Source organism: Ipomoea nil, unplaced genomic scaffold (genome assembly GCF_001879475.1).
Source record: "Ipomoea nil cultivar Tokyo-kokei standard unplaced genomic scaffold, Asagao_1.1 scaffold0268, whole genome shotgun sequence".
In the NCBI taxonomy this organism is placed as follows: domain Eukaryota; kingdom Viridiplantae; phylum Streptophyta; class Magnoliopsida; order Solanales; family Convolvulaceae; genus Ipomoea; species Ipomoea nil.
This window is the reverse complement of record NW_017616696.1, coordinates 300,398-317,500: the sequence shown is the minus strand read 5'-3', so window position 1 is coordinate 317,500 and position 17,103 is coordinate 300,398. Positions and strand designations below refer to the sequence as shown.

Sequence of the window (17,103 nt, the reverse complement as noted above, 5' to 3'; positions counted from 1 at the left end):
TCAACACTGTTATATTTAACCGTTAGGTTATACTGAGTAATTAATTTGAATTAAAATTATGCTAATTAATTGGTAGCATTGCAATTGGTAACATATACATTGGGCTTTCTTTCTTGTACATTTACAAATACTTTCTAATTTTACCATTTTCTTCTTAGTTTTGCATACAACATTTAATCATAAAGATCTAATTTGTTTTCTTTTCCTAACTTTTTATAGGCTTTGTTGAAATTTATTTTCTAATTTTAATTTTTTAACTGCATAGTTTTTATTGTGTTGATATATATAAAAATTTTAGCTCAAATCTCATGATGGATAAAAATAAATTTTACATTTTCTCTTTTATTTCTTTGAGTTTCAGTAAAATAATGTAATTCATTATTCAACTACATATAATTATATATTTGATAGTGTAAATTGTTGAATCGTGAATATGATTGATGAGGATTTCAATTACTTAATATATTCACTACTAGAAATTATGAAATTTCCGACCACGTGAAAGTGATCTTAAATCAAGTTGATACCAAAAAGTGGTCGGAAATAGCAACAAAGGTTTTTCCGGATATCAAAAGTGGTCGGAACAAGGCTTTCGACTTGATTTAAGATCACTTTCAGGTGGTCGGAAATTTCATAATTTCCAGTAGTGATTATACGAATACGTTGTTAGAATAAAATATAATTTTTTTTTTTTTTGAGAAGGTTAGAATAAAATATAATAAATTGATATAAATTCCAAACAAATTAACAATTTAATTACTAATTGTACTTGAAACTATATATATTAGTTTTCTATTTGTTTTGATAATGTATTTACACAAATTCTTTTTTCACATTAACATTTATTTTTTTTAATGCTACTAGCTCTATTACAATGTAGTATCTGTTTATATACTTTCTCAACCTACTGAAACACAAAAAGCTAATAACGCCTCCAGTGAAGCTCGAACTCATAATCTTTCAAATGAAAATCCAACCCGGATACCATTGGACCACATAGTCCTAGTACATTAACATTTATTTAATTGTGCAACACACTTCACTTAATAACTAATTAAAAAAAAAAAAAAAGTAATTTGTCTTACACCAATAGTCGCGCGCCCATAATAAGAGAGCTTTTCTCCACACTCCATATCATCCCGTCACCTTACTTCTTCTTATCCATAAGAAGACACTTTAAACATGTAAAACAATATCCAAAATAGTGAAACATTCACTTAATTGACTCAATGCCCGAAATTTTCTTATCAAGTTAATTCTAACATTTTTACTTTTGGTTGTCAACTATTAATTTGATCATTTTTATCCCTTCTTTGAATAAATTAAAATAGACAAAAACATCCCAAATGTTTCATACGAAGAGTGGTGAGTTTGGTAAAAGGGATGATATTTAAATATGGGCACAAGTGTTAAATTGGCTCATTTATTACTTCAAAGTACTCAATTCCCCCCATCAATTAAAACATAATCTAATTGGACACACTTACCTCAAAAATTTGTCGATTAGCTTTTTTTGCAGGTTGTCACTCCACACTGCTGACATGTAATTTTATTTAAAAAAAATGGTGCTGATGTGGTATTTACTTCCTAATCTCCAACGAGAACCTAGTCTAACATGCAATAATTTCCATTCTTCGGTTCTTCATTTCCGTGCTTCCTTCTTCAGTCCAACGACATTATAAACTTCATAATTTCCGATTCCGTTCTTCAGTTCTTCAATTTCTGTTCTTCGTTCATTCTTCATATCGACATCTTCATCAACCTTGTAATGGCATCGTCTTCAACTTCATCCAGCGTGCGAAATAATTTAGATTATGAGCCTCCGATGTCTTCAGTTTCCTACGGATTTCCGGTCAATGTCGTCGTCGTCTTCTGCAATGGACTATGAAGGTCGGTGTCTTCAGTTTCCTACGGATTAAAATTAGATAAATATTTGTTCTCTACGCATTATTCAACTAGGTTGCTTCTAATTCATTGGTACGTACTTTCCATTCCACTAAGCAGTTCAATTAGTGAAATTTAAAACCTCATTTTGCTTAGCAGTTCATGCGTTTTGCTAGAAAGTAGAAACTACTTTGGTGAAAATATATATAGAGTATTCATCGGCTTCGAATTGTATAAAGTTTCTGCCCTGTTGGCGTCAGTTTCAAATTACGGATGTGGTTAATTTTGTTTTTGCACTGTCGTCATTGCAGAATTAAGGAATTAACAATTAGGGTTTAGGATGGGTTAATTAATTTTGTTATGGGGGGAATTAGATTAATCGACAAATTTTTAGAGGTAAATGTGTCTAATTAGATTATGTTTTAGTTGATGGGGGAAATTGAGCACTTCAAAATAATAGATGGAGCTATTGGACACTTGCGCCTTAAATATTTTAGAATGAATTTAGTCCACTTAAATATTTTGATTAAAAAAATTGTTTCAATACCTACAAATTAGGATGGTAAATGTAGTCAATCTTTCCTACGTTCTTATAATAACTTAATAGAACATTAATAAACATTAATTCGTTGTAGTCTAGTTGGTTAGGATACTTACTCTCACCTGAGAGATTTGAGTTTCAGTCATATTCGATACCAGGAGACCTTTATAAAAAGAACTTTATTCTCAGCAATGGAAATTTTTATTTCAGTCATATTCGATACCAGGAGACCTTTATAAAAAGAACTTTATTCTCACCAATGGAAATTTTTATTTCAGTCATATCCGATACCAGGAGACCTTTATAAAAAGAACTTTTGCCATATCCGATGCCAGGAGACCTTAATAAAAAGAACTTTTAACATATAAAAATAAAAATAAATTATAAATGATAAATACTTGATACGATTCAAGGAGACCTTAATATAAAAATAAATTATAATTAATTTATCATTTTAAAAGTGTATTAATAACTCATACATTTTGATTTCTTCCTTATAAAATGAAAAGATATTTTCAACTTATCATATTTCGTTAATAAATTATAATTAATTTATCATTTTAAAAAGTATATTGATAACTTGTATATTTTTATTTCTTCCATATACAATTAAAAGATACTTTCAAAACTCGGGGGTGTGGTTGAGTGGAAGGGACTCATTCATCCTTAACCAAAGGTCACTGTGTCCGACAATGGAAACCTTGAATATACCCTCCCAAAAAAAAAGTCACTATATCCGACAGTGGAAACCCTGGATATACCAAAAAAAAAAAAGAGTTAATTCTAGCAATGATTCTTTGACTATTGTGATTTTCCAACATTGGTCCTAGTCTTTTAATTTGGACAAAATAGACCCTTGACTATTAAATTTGTTCCAACATTGATCCTTCCGTTAGAGATCAGTTTGTTAAACGTTAGTAGGGGGGCTAAAATGGTCTTTTTCTTAACTATTGCTTTCTTCCTGGCTTGTTCGACCACCGGCCATCTTCTGCTTCTCTGTTTTTTTTTTGTTTTTTTTTTTTTTTTTGCCTCTTCTCTCAATCGTAGCCTTAATTTCAATTCTGAATTTGCATAGGAAGAAAGAAAGAAAGTTGCGAACTTTATTGTTTCTGAGCGAGCTTTGTGTGTGTGAAGAGGCCTAATTGGGTGGCGGGGAAGAAAGAGGGGTGTGTTTGAGAGAAGATGGGGAGATCAAGAGGAGTAATGGCGGCGGCGGCCTTGGGCGGCTCTGTGGGTGGCCGTCGTCGCGGATTGTTCGGGTTTCTCGAGCTTCGGGGGGAAAGACAAGCGCAGCAAGGTGTGGACTTCCAAGGGGTTGAGGAACCGCTGCGTGCGCCTCTCCGTCAACACGGCGGTGCAATTCAACGATTTGCAGGACCGTATCGGGTACAACAGCTCAGCAAGGCGGTGGAGTGGCTGTTGAAGGCGGCGACGCCGTTCATCAAGGAGCTTCCTTCTTTAAATTCCTTGTTCCCCGATACGGATACGCTTCAGCTTAGCGACGAGAGAAAGCGTAACGGTGGCGGAGTAGAGCTGGCGCTTCAGCATAGTAGTCCATCGGACACCAGCGAAGGCTCGGCGGGGCTCTCGCTTTCCCGGTCCGAGTCGCGAATCCTGGCTCCTGCGAATTATTGGTTCTAAATTTTGAAGAATTTGAACTCAAAATGAAAATTTGTGTAATGAAACCTTTAGTCTGCTTTTGATCAATGTATGGTCATGTTATGTTCGTTTTTGCAAACTTTTTTTCTTCGTTGGGAGTTTAAGAAGTGATTCAGGTAAAACAGAGAGCAGAAGATGACCACTGGTCGGACAAGGGAGGAAGAAGAAAGCAATAATTAAGAAAAATACCATTTTAACCCCTATACTAATGCCTAACAAACTGATCTTTAACGGATGGACTAATGTTGGAACAAATATAATAGTCAAGGGTCTATTTTGTCTAAATTAAAAGACGAGTACCAATTATGAAAAATTGCAATAGTCAGAGGACTATTGTTGGAATTAACTCAAAAAAAAAAAAGTCAATTTGTTCGACAGTGAAAACCCAGCTAGGCGACTAGTCACTGTGTCCGACGTTGAAAACCCAGCTAGGCGACTAGTCACTGTGTCCGGCGGTGGAAACCCTGGGTATACCCCCAAAAAAGAAGTCATTGTGTCCAAGTGAAAACCCACAAAAAAAAAAAAAATATTTTCAAACTGGGGTTCAAACCTGAGACCTCATATATTAGAGAAGCCACAGCTATGACACTCGACCACAAGGTCTTTAACATAATTTTTTTTATTTAATTATATGTAATGTGACAATTTTAATCCACCACTAATGTAACACCCCCAAATATCTAATACGGGAACTCAATAAATAAAGGGAAATAAAGAGATAATATTCGATTTTCAAAAGAGTTTAAGTGCGGAAGCTAAAAACCATTACAAGTCTAAGGGGTGTCACGCCACGCCCGGGCCAGTACTAAAACCCAAACGCTAAGGCAACTAACCAAAAGTTCACAAACTAAATCCAACATAAGTCTAAAGTCATTACACCAACTCCAAAACATAAGTCAACTACAGAATCTCTTAAAGTTCAATCTAAGGTAAAGGAGTAAGAATACATCAACAAGCTAAATAGCGCGTTCTCGACACCTCTACTCCATACCTGAAAATAAAGTTAAAACGTTAGCGAATAATGCTAAGTAAATTCCCACTCCACCACGTAAAACTACATACTTATTTACTTTCAAAAATGGTTGATAATCAAACTAGGTTTTTTGAACAAAGATACTACTTACACTTCTAACAAACTCTAAAGGAAGGTTTTCAAAAGACTTGTATGCATTGGAACGATAGGTTCTAGTAAATGAACTCACACCCATAAATCATTTTGAAACAAGATTCAACTCTTTAGAAAACACTTGACAGTATTACTCACACCAGTTCAGCTCAAGGCTAATATCAACAGAGGAAATACATAACCAATTCAAGGTATAGTAACTCATAACCCAAACCTTAATCAAAAGAGTTTGTAGATCTAGGTATACATGTGAGGAATATGTCACACAATACTTTCAAATATACTTTCCAAATCATATCATACCATACATATACTTCAAGTCTCATTTTTCAATAGCAACATAGATAGCATAATAATATAATATACACGTGGAGGTAACTATATCAAATCGAAGAGTCATACACGCATGAAACAAGTGTGGAGTATTCAAATCTCAATAACCAATCAATGTCATCAATCAATATCACATCACAAGTCTCAAATGGAAACAGATCTAGAACTTTAAGTACACACAACCCCTAACTGGGATTCCAAGACAGTGGGTAGTTACTAGTTCTGGTAACCCAGGATATGTTTCTATCAGGATACCCAAATCAACCAATAAAGCAACCTGGAGATTTCCGATACTACCGGATCAGTTCACAATGGTTGATTGGGATTTTTTCACACCACCAACCTGTTTGGAGCCTCATCACAACCGGACCCATTGCAAATAGAGCCAGGGGTCCGCCAATATCACATCAATCCAACCTCCACACTGCCCAACCAAATAGGATAACCTCCAAAAAATAGTTTATTTCAAAAATATATCCTCCAAGTATTCAAAATACATAATATTTCTCAAAAGTACGATCACACAATGTTAACATATATGTAACCGATTACCTTCATTTGTATTTACAAGTTCCTTTGAAATATTATAGTCACAAAATATTAACAAATTAGGATTTGATAACCATGAAAATTGTTATACGTTTTAACTTTAAACCACAGTTTATATTTTAGAAGTTCACAATTTATACGTCGTTTAGAATCAGGGTCCACCTTGCAAGGTGGACACTGTCCATGATATAACAACTCACCCAAAATATGGCAATAGAAAGGTTTTTTTTTTTTTTTTTTTGGGTATACCCAGGGATTCAACCGTCGAACATAGTGACTAATCAACTCGCTTGATTGTAAGCACCACTTTTGGGTGAGACAGCTGGCCTGGAGATTTAAGGCTGATACATTCCCAAAGTCAAGGATCGAACCCTTGACGTTCAGTTAAGGATGGAAAAACCCACCTTCCACTCAACCACACCCCAGGTTGAAAGGATTTTGTTTAACATCAATACTCTATGGCCCAATAGATAAGGTGCTGGTCTACAGACCCAAAGATTCTGGGTTTGATCCCCAATTCTAAATTACTAGTCATTTAGACTACGGTCCACGGTATAATGATTGAGAAGGACAAATTATTCTGTGGACTCGGGTTTACCTTGCAAGGTGGATCCGGGTCCAAAAATTCACAATTTGTATACTACGAACACACAATGTTAACATATATGTAACCGATTACCTTGTTTTGTATTTACAAGTTGCTTTCAAATATTGTAGTCATAAAATATTAACAAATTACGATTTGATAACCAAGACAATTGTTATACGTTTTAACTTTAAACCACAATTTATATTCTAGAAGTTCACAATTCTAATATTAAAAATACACAATTTATACGTCGTATAGAATTAGGGTCCACCTTGCAAGGTGGACTCTGTCCATGATATAACAACTCACCCAAAATATGGCAATTGAAAGGGTCTTTTTTTTTGGGAGGGGGGCGAGGGGGGGCGGGGGGGGGGGGGGGGTTACACCTAGGGTTTCAACCGTCGGACATAGTGACTAATCCCCTGGCTGGATTGTAGGAACCTCTTTTGGGTGGGACAACTGGCCTGTAGATTTAAGGCTGCTCCATTCCCAAAGCAAGGATCGAACCCTTGACATTTGGTTAGGGATGGATGAACTCACCTTCCACTCAACCACACCCCCAGGTTGAAAGAGTTTTGTTTAACATCAAGACTCCATGGCCCAATGGACAATGTGTTGGCCTACGAAACCAGAGATGGAGTCGTATTTCCTTATAGTTTTCAAAATTAAAATTCAAAATTACTAGCCCTTACTTAAGGGTCCACGGTATAATGATTGAGAAGTGCAAATTATTCTGTGGACTCGGGTTTACCTTGCAAGGTAGATCGGGTCCAAATATTCACAATTTGTATACTATGAACAATTGAACACACAATGTTACATATATGTAACCGATTACCTTGTTTTGTATTTACAAGTTCCTTTCAAATATTGTAGTCACAAAATATTAACAAATTAGGATTTGATAACCATGACAATTGTTATACATTTTAACTTTAAACCAAAATTTATATTCTAGAAGTTCACAATTCTAATATTAAAAATACACAATTTATAGGTCGTTTAGAATTAGGGTCCACCGTGCAAGGTGGACTCTGTCCATGATATAACAACTCACCCAAAATATGGCAATTGAAAGGGTCTTGTTTTTTTTTTTTTTTTTTTGGGGAGGGGGGGGGGGGGGGGGGGTACACCCAGGGTTTCAACCGTCGGACATAGTGACCAATCCCCTAGCTGGATTGTAGGCACCTCTTTTGGGTGGGACAACTGGCCTGTAGATTTAAAGTTGCTCCATTCCCAAAGCCAAGGATTGAACCCTTGACGTTTGGTTAGGGATGGAAGAACCCACCTTCCACTCAACCACACCCCCAGGTTGAAAGGGTTTTGTTTAATATTAAGACTCCATGGCCTAATGGATAAGGTGTTGGTCTACGAAACCAAAGATTCTAGGTTTAATCCCCCCCCTAATAGTAGGGTTCACGGTATAATGATAGAGAAGTGCAAATTATTTTGTGGATTTGGGATGTAACAACAAATATGACAATTGAAAGGGTCTTTTTTTTGGGGGGGGGGGGGGGGGGGGGGGAAGGGGGGTACACCTAGGGTTTTAACCGTCGGACGTAGTGACTAATCCCCTCGCTGGATTGTAGGCACCTCTTTTGGGTGGGACAGCTAGCCTGTAGATTTAAGGCTGCTCCATTCCCAAAGCCAAGGATCGAACCCTTCACATTTGGTAAAGGATGGATGAAGCCACCTTCCACTCAACCACGTCCCCTGGTTGAAAGGTTTTTGTTTAACATCAAAACTCCATGGCCCAATGGATAAGATGCTGGTCTACGAAACTGGAGTTTCTTGGATCAATCCCCAGTGTAGACCTATTTCCTAATAGGTATCCAAAACAACATTCAAAATTACTTGTCCTTTAGACAAGGGTTCACGGTAGGGATGTCAATTTAGCCCGAACCCGATGGGCCAACCCGATAAAATCGAAATTGATAGGGCTAGCCCGAAATTAAATGGGCTAACCCGACAACCCGAACTATTGAAAACTATTCTTTATTTTAAAAGTGATGTAAAACCTAACATACATTGAATAATTATTATAATTATATATATATATATATATATATATATATATATATATATATATATATATATATATATATATATATATAATTTAAATTAAAGCTGAAGTTTTTAGTTTTTTAAAATTTAAAACAACATTAATTTAATATTTTGACTAAAAATTGAAGAGGATGGGATTCTTCGTTCCCGTCAAATTCTCCGCGGGAATGTAGATAGGCACTATTTTCAATTTCCCATTGAGGACGGAGACGGGGAGTATACTTCCCGACCCCGCCCCGCCCCGCCCCGCCCCGCCCCGTTGTTATCCATACTCTAAATATGGGTACTCACTTTCAGTTTCTAATTTTAGTTCAGATGGTTCAACCCGCCCGATTAGCCCGACAACCCGAAGTTTAGGTTTAGGGCCAAACCGAATCCGAGAATAAAATATTAATAAACCGATTAGCCCGACAACCCGATAGGGCTAGCCCGAACCAAGTAGGCTGGCCCGATTGACATCCCTAGTTCACGGTATAATGATTGAGATGGACTCGGGTCCAAATATTCACAATATGTATATGTCGTTTAGAATTAGGGTCTACCTTGCAAGGTGGACTTTATCACAACTCACCCAAAATATGGCAATTGAAAAGGTCTTTTTTTTTAGGGGAGGGGGGGGGGGGGGGGGGGGAGAGTACGGATGGCAATTTCAATCCGACCCGTGGATATCTACCCGAATCCACCCCGCATGGATCGGGTTTTTTTGGGTGGTGGGTCGGGTGGGTCTTAAAAAAGAAAACCCGCAGTGGGTCGGGTTGGATTCGGATTCTATGTACAAGACCCGCCTAGAATCCCACCCGACCCACCATGTGTGTGTGTATATATTATATATATAATAGTAAAATAAGTACTAGTATGTAGTTAGTTATAATAGTTTATATAACTTCGTGTATCTTTTTACTATTTTTTTATATCAAAACTACTAATTTTATTTTTAAAATTTAACAATTTTGTTATTATATTTAAATATTTTCATTATTTATGTTTTAGTATCACTAATGGATTATATGTTCTTTTATAATTTATAAATAATTAAAATATTATTTTTTTGAAAAACATAATAAGATGATAAATGGTGGGTACCCGTAGTGGGCACCCGCACCAGGTGGGGGTGGGGGTTGGTTCTGAAAAAGTCAACCCGATGCGGGATGGAGGTGGGGGTGGGTGGAGAAAATATAAGGTGGGTCAGGTGATGGATGTAGCCCTCCCCGACCCATTGCCATCCCTAGGGGGGAGGGGCGGAAGTACACCCAGGGTTTCAACCGTCGGACATAGTGACTAATCCCCTCGCTGGATTGTATGCACCTCGTTTGGGTGGGACAACTGGACTGTAGATTTAAGGCTGCTCCATTCCCAAAGCCAAGGATCAAACCCTTGACGTTTGCTTCTGGATGGATGAACCCACCTTCCACTCAACCACACCCCCAGGTTGAAAGGGTTTTGTTTAACATCAAGACTCCATGGCCCAATGGATAAGGTGCTGGTTTATGAAACTAGAGATTTTGGGTTCAATCCCTAGTGGAGTTGTATTTCCTATTAAGTGTCCAAAATAAAATTCAAAATTACTCGCCCTTTAGAAAAGGGTACACGGTATAATGATTGAGAAGTGCAAATTATTCTGTGGACTCTGGTTTACCTTAACTTGCAAGGTGGAATCGGGTCCAAATATTCAAAATAAGGTCTTTCTTTTTTGGGGGGGAAGGGGGAACACACAGGGTTTCAACCGTCGGACATAGTGACTAATCCCCTCGCTGGATTATAAGCACCTCTTTTGGGTTGGACAACTGACCTGTAGATTTAAGGCCGCGCCATTCCCAAAGCCAAGGGTCAAACCCTTGACGTTTGCTTAGGGTTGGATGAACCCACCTTCCACTCAACCACACCCCTAGGTTGAAAGAGTTTTGTTTAACATCAAGACTCCATGTCCTAATGGATAAGGTGCTCGTCTACGAAACCAGAGATTTTAGGTTCAATCCCTAGTGGAGTCGTATAAAAATAAAATTCAAAATTACTCTCCCATTAGACAAGGGTTCACGGTATAATAATTGAGAAGTGCAAATAATTCTGTGGACTCGAATTTTCCTTACCTTGCAAGGTGGATTCGGGTCCAAATATTCACAATTTGTATATGTCGTTTAGAATTAGGGTCCACCTTGCAAGGGTAACTCTGTCACAACTAACCCAATCGGACATAGTGACTAATCCCCTCGCTGGATTGTGGGCACCTCTTTTGGGTGGGACAACTGGCCTGTAGATTTAAGGCTGCTCCATTCCCATAGTCAAGGATCGAACCCTTGGCGTATAGTTAGGGATGGATGAACCCACATTCCACTCAACCACACCCCCAGGTTGAAAGGGTTTTGTTTAACATCAAGACTCCATGGCCCAATGGATAAGGTCCTGGTCTATGAATCTAGAGATTTTTGGTTCGACTGGTTCGATCCCCAGTGTGTCGTATTTCCTAATAGCTATCCACAAGGGTTCAGGTATAATGATTGAGAAGTGCAAATTATTCTGTGGATTTGGGGTTACCTTACCTTGCAAGGTGTATCCAGGTCCAAATATTCATAATTTGTATATGTCGTTTCGAATTAGGGTCCACCTTGCAAGGTGACCTCTGTCACAACTCACCCATAATATGGCAATTGGGGGGGAGGTACACCCAGAGTTTCAACCGTCGGACATAGTGACTAATCCCCACGCTGGATTGTAGGCACCTCTTTTGGGTGGGACAACTGGCTTGTCGGACATAGTGACTAATCCCCTCGCTGGATTGTACGCGCCTCTTTTGGGTGGGACAACTAACCTGTAGATTTAAGGCCGCTCCATTCCCAAACCCAAGGATCGAACCCTTGACATTTGGTTAGGGATGGATGAACCCAACTTCCACTCAACCACACCCCCAGGTTGAAAGGGTTTTGTTTGACATCAATACTCCATAGCCTAATGGATAAGTTACCGGTCTACAAAACCAGAGATTCTAAGTTCAATTCCCATGAGTCATATTTCTAAATATTTGTCCAAAATTAAACTAAAATTTGAAATTACTCGCCCATTAGGCAAGGGTTCACAGAATAATGATTGAGAAGTGCAAATAATTCTGTGGACTCGAGTTTACCTTTCTTTGCAAGGTGGATCCCACCTCTTTTGGGTGGGAAAACTTGCCTGTCGGACATAGTGACTTATCCCCTCGCTGGATTGTAGGCACCTCTTTTGGGTGGGACAACTGGCCTGTCGGACATAGTGACTAATCCCCTGGATTGTAGGCAACTCTTTTGGGTGGGACAACTGACCTGTAGATTTAAGGCCGCTCCATTACCAAAGCCAAGGATCGAACCCTTGACGTTTGCTTAGGGTTGGATGAACCCACCTTCTACTCAACCACACTCCCAGGTTGAAAGGGTTTTGTTTAACATCAAGACTCCATGGCCCAATGGATAACGTGCTGGTCTATGAAACTAGAGATTTTGGTTTCGATCCCCAGTGGAGTCGTATTTCCTTAAGGTTGTCCAAAATAAAAATAAAATTCAGAAGTAGCCCCTTAGACAAGGGTTCACGGTATAATGATTGAGAAGTGCAAATTATTCTGTGGACTAGGGTCTACCTTGCAAGGTGAACTCTGTCACAACTCACCCAAAATATGGCAACTAGGTGGAGGGGGTGGTATACCCAGGGTTTCAACCGTCGGACATAGTGACTAATCCCCTCGTTGGATTGTAAGCACCTCTTTTGGGTGGGACAACTGGCCTGTAGATTTAAGGCTGCTCCATTCCCAAAGCCAAGGGTCGAACCCTTGACGTTTGCTTAGGGATGGATGAACACACCTTTGTAGATTTAAGGCCGCTCCATTCCCAAAGCCATGGGTCGAACCCTTGATGTTTGCTTAGGGATGGATGAACCCACCTTCCACTCAACCACACCCCCAGGTGGAAAGGGTTTTGTTTAACATTTAGACTCCATGGCCTAATGGATAAGGTGTTGGTCTACGAAACCAGAGATTCTGAGTTCGATCTCTAGTGGAGTCGTATTTCCTAATAGTTGTCCAAAATAAAAATAAAATTCAAAATTACTCGCTCATTAGACAAGGGTTCACGGTATAATGATTGAGAAGTGCAAATAATTCTGTGGACTCGGGTTTTCCTTACCTTGCAAGGTGGATTCGAGTCCAAATATTCACAATTTGTATGTCTTACAACTGGACATAGTGACTAATCCCCTCGCTGGATTGTAGGCACCTCTTTTGGGTGGGACAACTGGCCTGTAGATTAAAGGCTGCTCCATTCCCATAGCAATGGACCGAACCCTTGACGTTTGGTTAGGGATGGATGAACCCACCTCCCACTCAACCACACCCCCACGTTGAAAGGGTTTTGTTTAACATCAAGACTCCATGTCCCAATGGATAAGGTGCTGGACTATGAAACTAGAGATTTTTGGTTTGATCCCCAGTGTGTCGTATTTCCTAATAGCTGTCCAAAAAGTTTCACGGTATAATGATTGAGAAGTGCAAATTATTCTGTGGACACGGGTTTACCTTACCTTGCAAGGTGGATCCGGGTCCAAATATTCATAATTAGTATATGTCGTTTAGAATTAGGGTCCACCTTGCAAGGTGACCTCTGTCACAACTCACCCAAAATATGGCAATTGGGGGGGAGGTTCACCCAGAGTTTCAACCGTCGGACATAGTGACTAATCCCCTTGCTGGATTGTAGGCACCTCTTTTGGGTGAGTCAACTGGCTTGTCGGACAAAGTGACTAATCCCCTCGCTGGATTGTAGGCACCTCTTTTGGGTGGGACAACTGACCTGTATATTTAATGCCGCTCCATTCCCAAAGCCAAGGATCGAACCCCTTGACATTTACTTAGGGATGGATGAACCCAACTTCCACTCAACCACACCCACAGTATGAAAGGGTTTTGTTTAACATTAAGACTCCATAGCCTAATGGATAAGGTGCTGGTCTATGAAACTAGAGATTCTAAGTTCAATTTCCAATGGTGTTATATTTTTTAATAGTTGTCCAAAATTAAACTAAAATTCAAAATTACCCGCCCATTAGACAAGGGTTCACGAAATAATGATTGAGAAGTGCAAATAATTCTGTGGACTCGGGTTTACCTTACCTTGCAAGGTGGATCACACCTTTTTTGGGTGGGACAACGGCCCGTCGGACATAGTGTCTTATCCCCTCGCTGGATTGTAGGCACCTCTTTTGGGTGGGACAACTGACCTGTAGATTTAAGGCCACTGCATTCCCAAAACCAACGATCGAACCCTTGACGTTTGCTTAGGGATGGATGAACCCACCTTCACTCAACCACACCGCCAGGTTTGAAAGGGTTTTGTTTAACATCAAGACTCCATGGTTCAATGGATAAGGTGCTGGTCTATGAAACTAGAGATTTTTGGTTCGATCCCCAGTGTTTCGTATTTCCTAATAGCTGTCCACAAGGGTTCACGGTATAATGATTAAGAAATGCAAATTATTCTGTGGAGTCGGGTTTACCTTACCTTGCGAGGTGGATCCGGGTCCAAATATTCATAATTTGTATATGTCGTTTAGAATTAGGGTCCACCTTGCAAGGTGACCTCTGTCACAACTTACCCAAAATATGGCAATTGGGGGGAGGTACACCCAGAGTTTCAACCGTCTGACATAGTGACTAATCCCCTCGCTGGATTGTAGGCACCTCTTTGGGGTGGAAAACTGGCCTGTCAGACATAGTGACCATTCCCCTCGTAGGATTGTAGGCTCCTCTTTTGGGTGGGACAACTAACCTGTAGATTTAAGGCCGCTCCATTCCCAAAGCCAAGGATCGAACCCTTGACATTTGCTTAGGGATGGATGAACCCAACTTCCACTCAACCACAACCGCAGTATGAAAGGGTTTTGTTTGACATCAAGACTCCATAGCCTAATGGATAAGGTGTTGGTTTACGAAACCAGAGAATCTAGGTTTGATTCCTAGTGGAGTTATATTTCTTAAATTACTCGCCCATTAGACAATGGTTCATGGAAAATGGATTTAGAAGTGCATATAATTCTGTGAACTCGGGTTTAACTTACCTTGCAAGGTGGATCGCACTTCTTTTCGGTGAGACAACTGGCCTGTCGGACATAGTGACTTATCCCCTCGCCGGATTGTAGGCACCTCTTTTGGGTGGGACAACTGGCTTGTAGATTTAAGGCCGCTCCATTCCCAAAGCCAAGGATCGAACCCTTGACGTTTGCTTAGGGATTGATGAACCCACATTCCACTCAACCACACCCCCAGGTTGAAAGGGTTTTGTTTAACATTAAGACTCCATGGCCCAATGGATAAGGTTTTGGTCTACGAAACCAGAGATTTTGAGTTCGATCCCTATTGGAGTCGTATTTCCTAATAGTTGCCCAAAATAAAAATAAAATTCAAAATTACTCGCCCATTAGACAAGGGTTCACGGTATAATGATTGAGAAGTGCAAATAATTTTGTGGACTCGGGTTTTCCTTACCTTGCAAGGTGGATTCGGGTCAAAATATTCACAATTTGTATATGTCGTTTAGAATTTGGGTCCACCTTGCTAGGCTAACTCTGTCACAACTGGACATAGTAATTAATCCCTTCGCTGGATTGTAGGCACCTCTTTTGGATGGGACAACTGGCCTGTAGATTTAAGGCTGCTCCATTCCCATAGCCAAAGATCGAACCCTTGACGTTTGGTTAGGGATGGATGAACCCACCTTCTACTCAACCACACCCCCAGGTTGAAAGGGTTTTGTTTAACATCAAAACTCCATGACCCATTGGATAAGGTGCTGGTTTATGAAACTAGAGATATTTGGTTCGATCCCCAGTGTGTTGTATTTCCTAATAGCTGTCCACAAGGGTTCACGGTATAATGATTGAGAAGTGTTAATTATTCTGTGGACTCGGGATTACCTTACCCTGCAAGGTGGATCCGGGTCCAAATATTCATAATTTGTATATGTCATTTAGAATTACGGTTCACCTTGCATGGTGACCTCTGTCACAACTCACCCAAAATATGGCAATTGGGGGGGGGGGGGGGGGGGTACACCCAAAGTTTCAACCGTCGGACATAGTGACAAATCCCCTCGCTGGATTGTAGGCACCTCTTTTGGGTGGGACAACTAACCTGTTGATTTAAGGCCGCTCTATTCCCAAAGCCAAGGATCGAACCCTTGACATTTGCTTAGGGATGGATGAACCCAACTTCCACTCAACCACACCCCCAGTATGAAAGGGTTTTGTTTGACATAAAGACTCCATAGCCTAATGGATAAGGTGTTGGTTTACGAAACTAGAGATTCTAGGTTTCATTCCCAGTGGAGTTATGTTTCTTAAATTACTCGCCCATTAGACAATGGTTCACGGTATAAGGATTTAGAAGTGCAAATAAGTCTATGGACTCGGGTTTAACTTACCTTGCAAGGTGGATCGCACCTCTTTTGGGTGGGACAACTGGCCTGTCGGACATAGTGACTTATCCCCTCGTTGGATTGTAGGCACCTCTTTTGGGTGAGACAACTGACCTGTAGATTTAAGGCTGCTCCATTTCCAAAGTCAAGAATCGAACCCTTGACGTTTGCTTAGGGATGGAAGAACCCACCTTCCACTCAACCACACCCCCAGGTGGAAAGGGTTTTGTTTAACATCAAGACTCCAAAGCCCAATGGATAAGGTGCTGGTCTATGAAACCAGAGATTTTAGGTTCGATCCCCAGTTGAGTCGGATTTCCTAAAAGTTGTCCAAAATAAAAATAGAATCCAAAAATTAGCCCAAAATTTGTCCAAAATAAAAATAGAATCCAAAAATTAGCCCTTTAGACAAGGGTTCACGGTATAATGATTGAGAAGTGCAAATTATTCTGTGGACTAGGGTCAACCTTGCAAGGTGAACGCTGTCACAACTCACCCTAAATATGGCAATTGGGGGGTGGGGGTGGTATACCCAGGGTTTCAACCGTCGGACATAGTGACTAATCTCCTCGCTGGATTGTAGGCACCTCTTTTGGGTGGGACAACTAGCCTGGCGGACATAGTGACTGACCCCCTCGCTGGATTGTAGGCAACTCTTTTGGGTGGGACAACTGACCTGTAGATATAAGGCTGCTTCATTCCCAAAGCCAAGGATCAAACCCTTGACGTTTGCTTAGGGATGGATGAACCCACCTTCCACTCAACCACACCCCCAGGTTGAAAGTGTTTTGTTTAACATCAACAAGACTCCATGGCCCAATGGATAACGTGCTGGTTTACGAAATTAGAGATTCTGGGTTCGATCCCCAGTGGAGTCGAATTTCCTAATAGTTGTCCAAAATAAAAATAGAATTCAAAATTAGCCCTTTAG

General features: G+C 39.8%; 1 non-coding gene across 1 annotated transcript; it reads left to right on the top strand.

Annotated features, from left to right (window-relative positions):
* Positions 1-10,660: 10,660 nt before the first annotated feature.
* TRNAR-ACG lies at positions 10,661-10,733 on the top strand. The gene has a single exon. It is a non-coding gene; the product is annotated as a tRNA-Arg (tRNA).
* The last annotated feature ends 6,370 nt before the right edge of the window (positions 10,734-17,103 follow it).